The 13,059-nt window shown below is 38.9% G+C and overlaps 1 pseudogene; it reads left to right on the forward strand.

Moving 5' to 3' along the window:
- Nucleotides 1–5,700: 5,700 nt before the first annotated feature.
- On the forward strand, nucleotides 5,701–8,861 carry LOC111532957 (annotated as a pseudogene).
- The last annotated feature ends 4,198 nt before the right edge of the window (nucleotides 8,862–13,059 follow it).

Genomic DNA, 13,059 nt, shown 5'->3' on the forward strand with positions numbered 1-13,059 from the left:
ATATCAATGATGATTTACATTGTCTGGGAGCCAGGATAGATACGCAATTTAAATAATTTTTTTGAAGTTTGATTGGTGTCTATCTTGTCTGTTTGTATATGTCTCAAAATTGTGTTTAAAAGGATGAAAGTCAGGCTCATCCATAAAGTGAAATTTAGTTTTATTAAGTTTTAAGGCATTTATTTATCTTCACATTCACTTGTCATACTATTTCAATAAAAAGTGTGTAGTTCAACATCTGCATTAATAATATATATTAACAAATTGAAGCCAAGGAAGGTAAAGCAGCCTTGTCCAAACTAGCAAATGACAGACCCAAACCCAGTCCTCTTCATCCTTGGGCTAATAATGTGCTTTCTCCCTGGGTCAATGTTTTACTTCAGAATAATCCTGGTTTTGTCCAAGATATGAGTAATACAATTTTTAACAATCCTGCAAATAGGATTTTTTAAGGGATTGAAATGCTCAGCAAGGGCTAAGATATTATACACCAGGTACTTTCTTCATTATGTCTGAATCATTCTCTAGATATAGGTTAAGCTCTGGAACAGCAAGTTTCCTTACTTCCAACACAGAAACAGGGCCATGCATCAGGAAGAAAAGCTGGAGGTAGCCCCAAGGGCCTTGATCATTACCCATCAGTCTGAAGCTACATTCATTAAAGGAATCATTTTATATCAAACGGGTGCCTATTTCTAAACTTTTTAGAAAGTTAAATTGCATATGTTTTAAAGTTAAATTGCATATGTTTTAAAGTTAAATTTTTGCCCTTGGGAAAGAGTTTGTCCTTTTTTACGCAGGCAGTGTATACTCTTTTCATACATGTTTTTGTTTGTCTCTCTGGTTTCTCAGCATCTTTTGAGAATTTGACCCTGACCCTATGTGTTCTAGAGGGATGTCAATCACAGAGTCCAGACCACAGCTTAGGTGGAGGATTGAAGATTTGACTTGATGGCAATCAGAATCTCCCTCCAGAATTTTGAATCTTGGCGAGTCACATATTGAGGTGGTTGAGGATGGAAGACCTGATGGCAGAATCATGGAGAGACTACTTTTGAGTTCCTGCCATCAGGACTCCTCAGGATGCTTATCCATGTCTTTTCCAAAACCTAAACCTTCAGCTCTCCCTTCAATTCCACAAGTTGACTAGTATCTTCTTACTTGTCTGTCGATTTATCTGCCTATTGCTTAAGTTACTGCAATGGATTGCTGTTGCTTGCAATCAAAGAACTCTAGCGTTGCTCAACTACTGAGTAGGGATGTGATCCTAAAGAAGTTCCTTCCCCTCTTTGAACATCAATATTCTTATCTACATAATGGGCATGATAAATTAGGTTGGATGTCTCTGTACATGAATAGATGTGAGAGTATAAATAAGATGGTCAACAAACTTTTTAAAAAGAATCAGTATGTTAAGCTTTGTGCTAAGCCCAGGGAACCATAAAAATAAATTAGACAGTGTGTTAAGATTCCACTCTGTTGTTCTGGGCATCTAACTTTTTATATAATTAGGATAGCAGCCAGTAATTGAAAACTTTCTCTGTTGAAATAAGAAATTTTACTCTACAGTTGGACAGAAATGGTGGGGGACCACAAAAGGGCTCATAAAGGGAGATGTCTTGAGTGTGAGTATTGGCTGCAAGCAAGCCCCTCGGTACCTATAAGCACTTCTGACTTCCCTGATGAAAGGATGAGCACATTCTTGCTGGCTTGCTGACTCTATAGCCAGTGATTCTTTTTCCCCAGAACAGCTCCTAGCACATATCTCAAAGCCTTGAGCCTTGACTGATCAATGCTTGGCTAAGCCACAGCAGTCATTGGTGGTTTGGCGCAGTTTTATTCTTGGCACTGACACCAATGATACCTTGCAGATTTCAAAGCTCTTACACACAGCTAGATACTTAGCCTGAATTCAGAAAATAAAGTAAGAAATACCACCTCATCACCTTTTCTATTCTATGCAGACCCCAGATAATAACCACTGTGAGTGTATAGTTGAAAATGTGGTTTATGGCCCAGAATCACCTCACCTGACATCCAGTTCTTCAAGCACCGTCAGCCTTAAGAGGGGAAATATATAAGACTGAGCTTTTCTTCTGAATTAAAAAGAAAAGTTAAGCTATATTGAGCATGATATTTTACATACCTTATCTTCTTTTAACTCACAAGAACCCAGTAATGTAAGCATTGTTACTACAGTGATTCATTTGTGGAAACTGAGGCCGAGGATCTACAAAGAGGCAATACAAAGATTCAAATCTGACTCCCTGATTCCAGCCTCTTGGCTTATCTTAACCACTATACACTCTGCCTCTTGCCTTTCTTCTTGGTAATGGGAAGTGGGTAAGGAAATAGCTAAATAATCAGATACAATATTAATAACTGTTCTTTTGTTCTCTGTTTGGCATTATTATGCAGGATCTGTAACTCATGACCCTGATAACATTCTTACCTGAGTATAGGCATAGAAAAAATGTTCACCTTAGCCTTCTATTTCCTATGTTTTCCGATATTCAACCGTCAGTTACCTACAGTAACATTTTGAATTCCAGATGGTCTCACTCTAACATTCGGGGAATTTTGGAGCCGAATTCCTTTTGGAGCCAATTTTCTCTCTTCCTCCTTTCACGCTAGGGTAGAAACTCCATTCAATATTGAACTGTGCAGGACCTAAATAGAATATCAAACTGGATACTCAGGCTAAATCTTATCATGCATTAGAAAGTTGAACATATTTTGAGCAACTAATTCTCTGCTAGTCAATTGTACTGGCAGAAAATATCCAATCACACCTCCAGGCTAGAATAAAATGAGTGTACAACTGAAGAAAGTCCATGAGAGTTATTACTATACTAACTATTGGGTTTTCTTGAAGCCTTCTAATTTCCTCCTATTATAGTCATTACCACTTAGTAAGAACCAACTGTGTGCCAGGCACTGTGCAAAATTCTATACAAATACCATTGCACATATTCAAAAGAACAAGAGATAAATAATAGATATCTCTATTACCATGAGAAAATTAGGACATAGAAATTTGCCCAAACAAATGGTGCCATCAGGACTTAAACCCAGGTAAGTGACTTCAAAGCCTATATTTCTAAGCACTGATCTAGATGACTTCCACTCTCCCAAGAAAGGAAGCATTACTAGTTTCATAAATCATTCCACCTATGTGCTCAGTGTCATGCACTTTACAAATATTCAGATAAATTCCACCTCCCTCACTCCCACTTATCAGGCAATAGAGGAAATGTATAAAAATATCCAGCCACATTTGTCAAACATGATCTGTTTTTCACGAACACAGTAGAGACTCAGTAGATTTCCACTGATATCAGCTGAGAAAATAATCAATTCTTCTGCAAACTCACCTTGCACATAATGTCATTCATTTGCCCTTGTAGATGATTTAATAGACTTTCTGGGGACTGAACTATCCATCCTATAAAAGGTCAACATTAAGAAATGTGAGAAAGTGCTAGAAAGGTTAGACTTTTCAAAAGTAAGTAGAATCTCCTTATGCCTGTGTGAAGTGGATGATTTAATTAATAGAACAGGAATATTGGGAGCTTAAGTTAGACCTAGAATCCTCAGGGACATGAATTCTTGAGTCAGCAAGAGAGTCAGTGCCTCAAGGCTGAGATACCAGTCAAAGCTCTGTCCTCCACTTTTCTGGGGTATAAAGTGTTTTTTTTCTTTTCCCTGTGCAACAATGCAGCAGCAGATCCAAAATAACTCTATCCCTAGTGTAGAGACCCATCAGCGATGCTAACTCCACTCATTACCTAACTGCTTGGTATTTGGCCAAAATTACCTCTTTTTCATAGAATATAGCTTAGATCTTCCTCCTATGCATTTGCTAAAAGCAAAAGTAACCACCTTAATACCTGTCATATAAAGAAGACATTTTATTTTCCTCAAACAAAATAATACTTAGAAAACAAAATTATAACAAAAATAAAACAGCCAAAACCCAACAAGAACAAAACCACTATGTGCTCTAGCCATGCTCAGTCCTGACTAGGATTGCCTTAAGCAAGTGTTGGTATATCACCTTACATCATCCTCTGTTTCCTATTAGTTGCTGTGTTGCTGAGTCTTTTATTCAACTATCAAAAAGCCAAAAAGAGAAGTTATGAGGCAGTTTCTGATTACACAAATATGTAATATCCACATTGTCTCTAACAGTTTATTCAGATTGCCAATGACTTTAGATTTAGAAGGTATCATTCAAAATGACCTAGGATTAGGGCCTAGAAGACCATCATTTCCAATGTATCCCTAGTAAGGGTACACTGGATAAGCTACAGAAGGCTGAGGGGGTAAGGAAACCCAAAAAGCTAAATTCCAGAAAGTGGTAAGACCTTCCTAAGAGAGGAAAACAATTACTTTAACCCTGGTAGAATTGGGGGAGGAAGAAAAATCTAGTAAAATGCTAATGAAGATAAACTAGCCTAACTTTCAATGAATTTTTAATGACTGTATGCAAGCAGCATGAAAGATTATAATCCTAAGAAAGCTCAAACACAGAGAAACTTTGCATCCATTCTCCAGTTCTTTCCCAGAGGCTTTTTCTGGGTGCTTGAGGGTGTTATTCTGATGAATAGGAGCAGTGCAGGAGAGCTAAGAGAAAGTTATCCAGGTGATCTCAAGTTTTCAACAAGTTGGTTCTCCAACTTTCAATGGTGCTCCAAAGGCTGAATGTTGGGCGGGAGGACTAAAAGAAATTCCACAAAGTTTATGCTTTAATCAAGCATAAACATTTCCTTTTATTTGTCAACTCTCTCTCTCTATTATGTGTGTGTTTGTATATATATATATATATATATATAAAACACTAAACTACATATTGCATATTATATTTTACATAACATATGTATTATCATATAAAACTTAAAAAGTCCCGGTTGATAAGGATGATGTTTTTAAGACATGTAAATATTGTAGGAAATAAATAAATTTCTAAACAGCACCCAAATTCAAAATGCTAGGAGAGGCTCTGAGACAAAAAGAGACCCCAGAAGTCTCACTAGTACTCACATCTCAAGTCCTTGTGAAGTTAAAATTGTTCAGGTGAACTGAATCAAACTAATGCTTCATCAAAGCTAAAACTAGATTAGATTGACTTAGCTCCCAATACCATTAGCCTCACAGAATAAGGAACATGTCATTTTCTGGAGGCAAATATTGCTTATTTACATCTCTCCTGCTCGTTTGCACGTACCATGTAACATACAGGAAAAAAAAAGAGAGAGAGACAGAGACACTGAAGAAGGAAAAACACATGACCCATGGTCAATATAAGAACTAATCAATAGAGACATACTCAGAGATAAGCCAAATGTTAGCAGTATAACATAGATAACTTAAAGAATGATAAAATGTAGGTTAAAAATCTAGAATAAATGGTGGACAAGATGTGTGAACAGATGGGGAATTTCAGCAAAGTAATAGAAACAATAAAAAAAAATTCAATTTCATCATCTTTCAAATGAAGATGCCCAAAGTTATTAAGTAATTTGCCTGAGGTCACATAACTAATCAGAAGTATAACCAAAACTTTAAAAAAACCATTTTTCCCAGATGATCTGCCTCCTATCACACTTCAGCCTCCTGTTTTTCCATCTGTATTTTCTTTAAAGACCTTGTTTCTTCCTGTAATGGGGAGCAGAACCCATCCAATCATCTTTCGGAGAGATGAGGAAACTGGGCTTTCCTGAAGCTGTCTGACCTAGCATACCTGTTCATTTCAGCTGAGGGGCGGTCACACTGCTAAGTTCTGAAATGGAAATCTTACTGTAGGTCTTAAACCAAGGTTTACATATGAAAAGTTTAATTTCCTTTATCTCTACTGATTTTATTAATGATAAGGCTACTGGTGACCTAGAATAGAAAGCATGAGTCTTTACTCCCTTTCCAGGCTCAAAACCCAGCATAGCAGGTCCAAGCTGTGATGGAAAAATCTGTAGGCTCATGACTCATTTGCTCTTCAGAGGGAGCCCCCAGTTTTCCTCTGAAAAATCTCCCTTACCCTACTTAGAGTCCAAAATGTTTATGTAGTATTGGTTTCATCTCAACTCCAGCTTCTATGGGGGACAAGTTATTTATTTGGCTTATGTGAGCATTTCATTGCCTCCTTACTCACCCAACTACTATGGTTGGATCAAGAATGGGCCCATAGCTAATATGAGCCTTTGAGACACAATCTGGGTTTTATTACTAGGACTTGTGTATTTTGTTGAAAAATAGAGGTATAGTTCCTCTTTTTGCTAAACCTGGACATGTAGAAATATAAGGTCTCAATTTCCATGAGCTGCATGTAGAAGAATTTTACTTGAGAGTGATACTAACAGAAACGGAAGATAAGGCTAGAGGGAAAAAGAAAGACCCTGTTACTTGGTAGCATTGCTGAATCAAGCATAAACATTTCCTTTTATTTTCAAACTCTCTCTATATAAATATTATATATATATAACATTAAACTATATATGTTACATATTATTTTTACATAAAATGTATATTATATACAGTTTAAAAAGTCCCAGCTAAGCAAGCCACATGTAGAAGAATGAAATTGGGTCCCTATCTCTCCCATTATACAAAAATCAACTCAAGATGGATAAAAGACTTAAATCTAAGACCTGAAACCATAAAAATTCTAGAAGATAACATTGGAAAAACTCTTCTAAGTATTGACTCAGGCAAAGAATTCATGATTAAGCATGCAAAAGCAAATGCAACAAAAACAAAAATAAATAGAGGGGACGTAATTAAACTAAAAAGCTTCTGCACAGCGAAAGAAATAATCAGCAGAGTAAACAGAGAACCCCAGAGTGGGAGAAAATATTCACAAACTATGCATCTGAAAAAGAACTAATATCCAGAATATGCAGGTAACTCAAACAATCCAGAGGAAAAAAAAAAAACAAATAGTTCTATCAAAAAAGTGGGCAAAGGAATGAATAGACAATTTTCAAAATAAGATATATAAACAACCAAAAAACATATGAAAAAATGCTCTATGGAAAACAGTATGGAGATTCCTTAAAGAACTAAAAGTAGAACTACCATTCAATCTGGCAATCCCACTACTGGATATCTACCCAAAGGAAAAGTCATTATATGAAAAAGACACATGCACACAATGTTTATAATGGCACAATTTGCAATTGCAAAACTTTGAAACCAATCTAAGTTCCCATCGACCAAGTGGATAAAGAAAATGTTGTGTATATACAACCATGGAATACTACTCAGCCATAAAAAGAAATGGAATAATGTCTTTTGCAGCAACTTGGATGGAGCTGGAGGCCATTATTCTAAGTGAAGTAACTCAGGAATAAAAAACTAAATACCATATGTTCTAAGTGGGAGGTTAGCTATAAGGATGCAAAGGCATAAGAATGTTATAATGGACTTTGAGGACATAAGGGGGAAGGGTGGGAGGTAGGTGAGGGATAAAAGACTACATATCGGACCAAGAAGCAGCTTCTCCACTCCTTCTGGAATCTCTGCCTAGTTCAGCCCGCTCAGTTCCTCAAGCTTCTCCGAAGTGGGCAGCAGCAGCTTCCAGGGTGAAGGCTATGGCAGGACAAGCGGTATGGGAGGCATCCACCGTCCCAGTCAACCAAAGCCTGCTGAGCCCCCTTAACCTGGAGGTGAACCCCAACATCCAGGCCATGTGCACGCAGGAGGAGCAGATCAAGACCCTCAACAAGTTTGCCTCCTTCATTGACAAGGTTAGGTTCCTGGAGCAACAGAACAAGATGCTGGAGACCAAGTGGAGCCTCCTGCAGCAGCAGAAGACGACTCAGAGCAACAGGGACAACATGTTTGAGAGCTACATCAACAACCTTAGGTAGGAACTGGAGACTGGGCCAGGAGAAGCAGAAGCTGGAGGCGGAGCCTGGCAACATGCAGTGGCTGGTGGAGAACTTCCAGAACAAGTATGAGGATGAGATCAATAAGCGTACAGAGATGGAGAATGAATTTGTCCTCATCAAGAAGGATGCAGATGAAGCTTACATGAGCAAGGTACAGCTGAGTCTCACCTGGAAGGGCTGACTGAGGAGATCAACTTCCTCAGGCAGCTGTATGAAGAGGAGATCTGGGAGCTGCAGTCCCAGATCTCGGACACGTCTGTGGTTCCGTCCATGGACAACAGCCGCTCCCTGGACATGGACAGCATCATCGCTGAGGTCAAGGCGCAGTAGGAGGAGATCACCAACCGCAGCCGGGCTGAGGCCGAGAGCATGTACCAGATCAAGTATGAGGAGCTGCAGACACTGGCTGCTAAGCACGGGATGACCTCAGGCGCACAAAGAGTGAGATCTCCTAGATGTACCGGAACATCAGCTAGCTCCAGGCTGATATTGAGGGCCTCAAAGACCAGAGGGCTTCCCTGGAGGCCGCCATCGCAGATGCCGAGCTGCGAGGGGAGTTGGCGGTTAAAGATGCCAACTCCAAGCTGTCTGAGCTGGAGGCCACCCACAGCGGGCCAAGCAGGACGTGGCGTGGCAGCTGCCTGAGTACCAGGAGCTGACGAAGGTCAAGCTGGCCCTGGACAGAGATCGCCACCTACAGGAAGCTGCTGGAGGGCGAGGAGAGCTGGCTGGAGTCTGGGATGAGAACAGGAGTATCCATAGGAAGACTAAGAGTGGCTATGGAGGTGTGCTGAGCTTGGCCTATGGGGGCCTCACAAGCCCCACCTCAGCTATGGCCTGCGCTCCAGCTTTGGCTCTGGCACGGGCTCCAGCTTCTTAAGCCGCACCAGCTCTGCCAGAGCCGTAGTTGTGAAGATGATTGAGACCCGCAATGGGAAGCTGGTGTCCGAGTCCTCTGACGTCCGGCCCAAGTGAACAGCTGCGGCAGCCCCTCTCAGCCTGCTCCTCCTGCGGCTGCCCCAGAGCCTATGAGGGAGGCTGCTGTGCAGGGAAGCATAGGGAAAAGAAGACCTCCCTGAGGCTCAGCCCTAGCCCTCAGCCTAACCTCAGGGGAGTTTACTACCTGGGGCACCCCCCCTTGCCCATGCCTCCAGGTACAAAATAATTCAATTGTTCTTTTTTTCCCCCAGAATAAAAACTCAGCTAGCTCTGCCAGAAAAACAAAACAAAACAAAACAACAAAAACACTACATATTGGATACAGTGTACACTGCTAGGGTGATGGGCGCACTAAAATCTCCGAAACAACCACTAAAGAATTTATCCATGTAACCAAAGACCACCTGTTCCCTAAAAACTATTGAAATAAAAATAAAAATTTAAAAAGTCCCAGTGGATAAGGATGATGTTACAGTCATGTAAATGTTATGGGAAATTAATTTTAAAAATTATAGAGAAAACCCAAACTCCAGAGAGGTGTTGAATCAGCTCTAATCCTACCCAAATTCCAGTGGAGTGGACCAGGGTTAGGCACTGGAGGTAGAGGCAGTCAATGCATATGCAGGCTTCCCAGTAACACAGGCTGGCCCCCGAAAAGGAACTGGACTAACTGGATTCTTGCTCTTGATAATTTGAATTTTAAAACTCATAAGAAATGAGGTGATTGGCAACAGGAACTGAAGCTTAAAGTATTAAATAGATTTTTTAAAAATATGAGAGTATAAGATAGATTTAATCCTCTGAGATAGAATTAAGATGCAAGAGGTCATGGCAATCCCAAGTTGTGAAGAAGCAGAGTCCATAAGGAAGAAGAAGTCATGGTCTGAATAGAAAACATCCAGGGAGGAAGGAAGGAATAGGCAAGTCAAGAGTGCGAGAAGAGAAGAAAATTAGTAAAAGCAAAGAAGACCACGTGTGTGGTCCATGAGAGAGAAAGAAAGACTGAAAAAGAAATAAGGTCTGAGATAATACTAAGCATCTCACTAGATTTAGCTTGTCTCCAGCAGCTCATGTTTTTGGATTCTGGTAGTGGCTAAGGGCACTGGCTTTTATCTCTGTAGTTATATAACCCCATCTCAGTTCCTTTACCTACTAGCTTTATAATCTTGAGCTGGACATTTAATTTACTAAAATTGCCATTTTTCTCACCTATAAAAATGGGATATCAATATACTAGCTTCATTGGACTATTAAGAGAATAAACTGATATATGTAAGGGTCTTGGCATCATGATTGGCACATGGTGTGCACTCAATAAATGATAGCTATTTTTATTCATACTATTGTTTATTGTTTTTATAATTATTCGTTTAAATATATGTTAACATTTTCATTCACGATGATGAGAGAAAATAAAACCTCTGCATCATGGAAGCAAAACAAAGCATCTTATCCATGGAGGTTACATGTAACCTTTCCTATCGCATTTATTACCTTCACAAAAATCCTTATGACAACTTGCTATTCACTTTATTTGAATTGTCTTAATTAAGACTATTTCTCATATCCAAAAATGCATAGCCACAGCCTGGCAGAGTGGAGAAGATAAAGAATTCAGAGTCATGCCTTTGAATCTAAAATGTCTTCTTTTGACATACATGCAGCCAATAAGTATATGAAAAAAAAAAAGCTCGCATCACTGATCATTAGGGAAATGCAAATCAAAACCACAATGAGATACTATCTCACACAAGTCAAAATGGCTATTATTAAAAAGTCAAAAAATAAGAGATGCAGGTGAGGTTGCAGGCAAAAAGGAATGCTTATACACTGTTAGTGGGAGTGTAAATTAGTTCAACCCTTCTGGAAAACAGTGTGGTGATTTCTCAAAGACCTAAAAACAGAAATACCATTTGACTCAGCAATCCCATCACTGGGTGTACACCCAAAGGAATATAAATCATTCTATCAAAAATACAGATGTATACATACGTTCATGACCACACTATTCACAATAGCAAAGACATGAAATCAATCTAAATGCCCATCAATAGTGGACTGAATAAAGAAAATGTGGTAAAGATAGCCATGGAATATTGCGCAGCCATGCCAAAGAATAAGATCATGTCTTTTGTGGGAATACGGGTGAAGCTGGAGGCTTTTGTCCTTAGCAAACTAACGCAGAAACAGAAAAGCAAATATAGCATGGTCTCACTCATAAGTGGTAGCTAAATGATGAGAGCACATGGACACATTGGGGGTGGTAACAACACACAGTGGGGCCTACTGGAGGGTGGAAGGTGAAAGGAGGGAGAGGATCAGGAAAAAGAACTAATGGGTACTAGGCTTGATGGCTGGGTGACAAAAGAATCTGTACAACAAACTCCAATGACATGAGATACCTATATAACAAACATGCACTTGTACCCCCTGAACTGAACATAAAAGTTAAATTAATTAATTAAATATCTTCTTTTGAAACATTTTTCAAACTTTCCACGCCCCAGTTTGCTCATCTGGGAAATAAGCACATGAAAAATAACATAGATTATAGAAATCTTTTCTGAGATCATTAGAAGAAAAATACTAAATGGAGTCATCAAAGCATTATATTTATGTGTTCATAACACTGTGACCGTTATTTCTATCATCTATGATTAAAAATTCTAAAGCATTCATATTTAAGAAAATATGTATACCATACTGGTGGAGCTGAGAATTCAAAAATATTACTTTTACTAATAACCTCAGTTAAGAAGTCAGCCCCAGGCATTGAGCCATCAGCAGAAAATATTCCAAGTTAGGTATTTAGACAAAGAAATCTGATGCTCCATGTACTCAAAATTTATTTTCCTCTTGTTCTTATTTTTGATGAGCTGATCAAAATAAAAGGTTGTGTCTCTGCCATTTTTCAGTCGTTGAAAAATTGTGACTCAGAGATCTTAAGATCCAAAGATAATTGTGCATATGGTGATCTTTCAGCCTTCGATTCCATTTCATTAATTTATTTCTGGAAAAAAAAAGAATGAGAAATCAACAGCAAAGTCTAGACTGAGTTCCAACAGCAGTCAAAATTGTGAAAAATACTGGGCCAAACTGTTACTGTTTTATAACCATACATCAACAAAGCTCAGTAAAGAAGCATGTCAGTCATGAAGTTCACTAGACAGAAGAGCCTCTGAGACTTAAAGGGAGCCCCCAATGCCCACACACTCTATAGACTACAAGGCATCATTTCCCAGTGGAGACAAGCGTCAGACTTGGGATTAGAAGAACTCAGTTTGATTCTTGGTGCTAACCTTTCTTTTCCTGATTATATACAATTCACATCACTCACTGAGCCTCCACCTTTTCATATAGGGTGAAGATAGGGATAATATCTTCCTTGTTGTGAGGTTCAAAATCAAAATGAGAATGTAAACATGTCTGAAAAACAGTAATTGTGTGATGAATGTATGCTGAATGAACTAGGCTGTACATGAAGGGAAATACTATTAGAAAGAAATATTCGAGAGAGCTGAAATTTCAATAAGAGATTTCACAAATGGAGCTAAATCGTCTATATTTCATTCATGGTATTAATTACCTATTGAGATTGATACAAATTCTCTAACTTCTGTGCCTCGATTTCCCATGTGAACAACAGGTACAAATGACAGGCCCTGGTTATATTATTACACACAGATACACACACACACACACACGATAACCAAATTAGTGCTAAATTTCAGTTAAAATTGCCATATTCAGTCATTCAATAAGCCATTCAACAAATATTTCTCTATGTTCTACTACATAGTTATCTTCTACTATGTGCCCAGCACTGCCAAGGGCAAAGCAAAGCACAAGACTCAATGTCTGCTTCTCTTAGAGTCTACATTGTAGTGTATTTGAACAAATAATTTGAAGACCACATGATAAGTGGTGACCAGGAAGTACATGAGTTGTGTGCTATTGCACAAAGAACCCTCACCCTCCTATTTATTATTACCATGAGAATCCCATGAACCTAAACATTTCAGTGCTTTGGCTTTTCTAGGTAAGAGTTAAACCTATTGTCAGAGCCTAGCGGTCTCCTTGAGCTCAGTCGTCTGCAGGGAATGAGAGTCAGAAGTGACATCTGTCATTGCAGATGACACTGGCTGTCAGAAACAATTGCATCTTTAAGAAAGGATGAAGAAAATTCTCCCGCATGCTCCCAAGTGGGTGTGCCAGGTGTAATTGTTATGCAAGA

This window comes from Piliocolobus tephrosceles, chromosome 2 (genome assembly GCF_002776525.5).
Source record: "Piliocolobus tephrosceles isolate RC106 chromosome 2, ASM277652v3, whole genome shotgun sequence".
Taxonomy (NCBI): Eukaryota; Metazoa; Chordata; class Mammalia; order Primates; family Cercopithecidae; genus Piliocolobus; species Piliocolobus tephrosceles.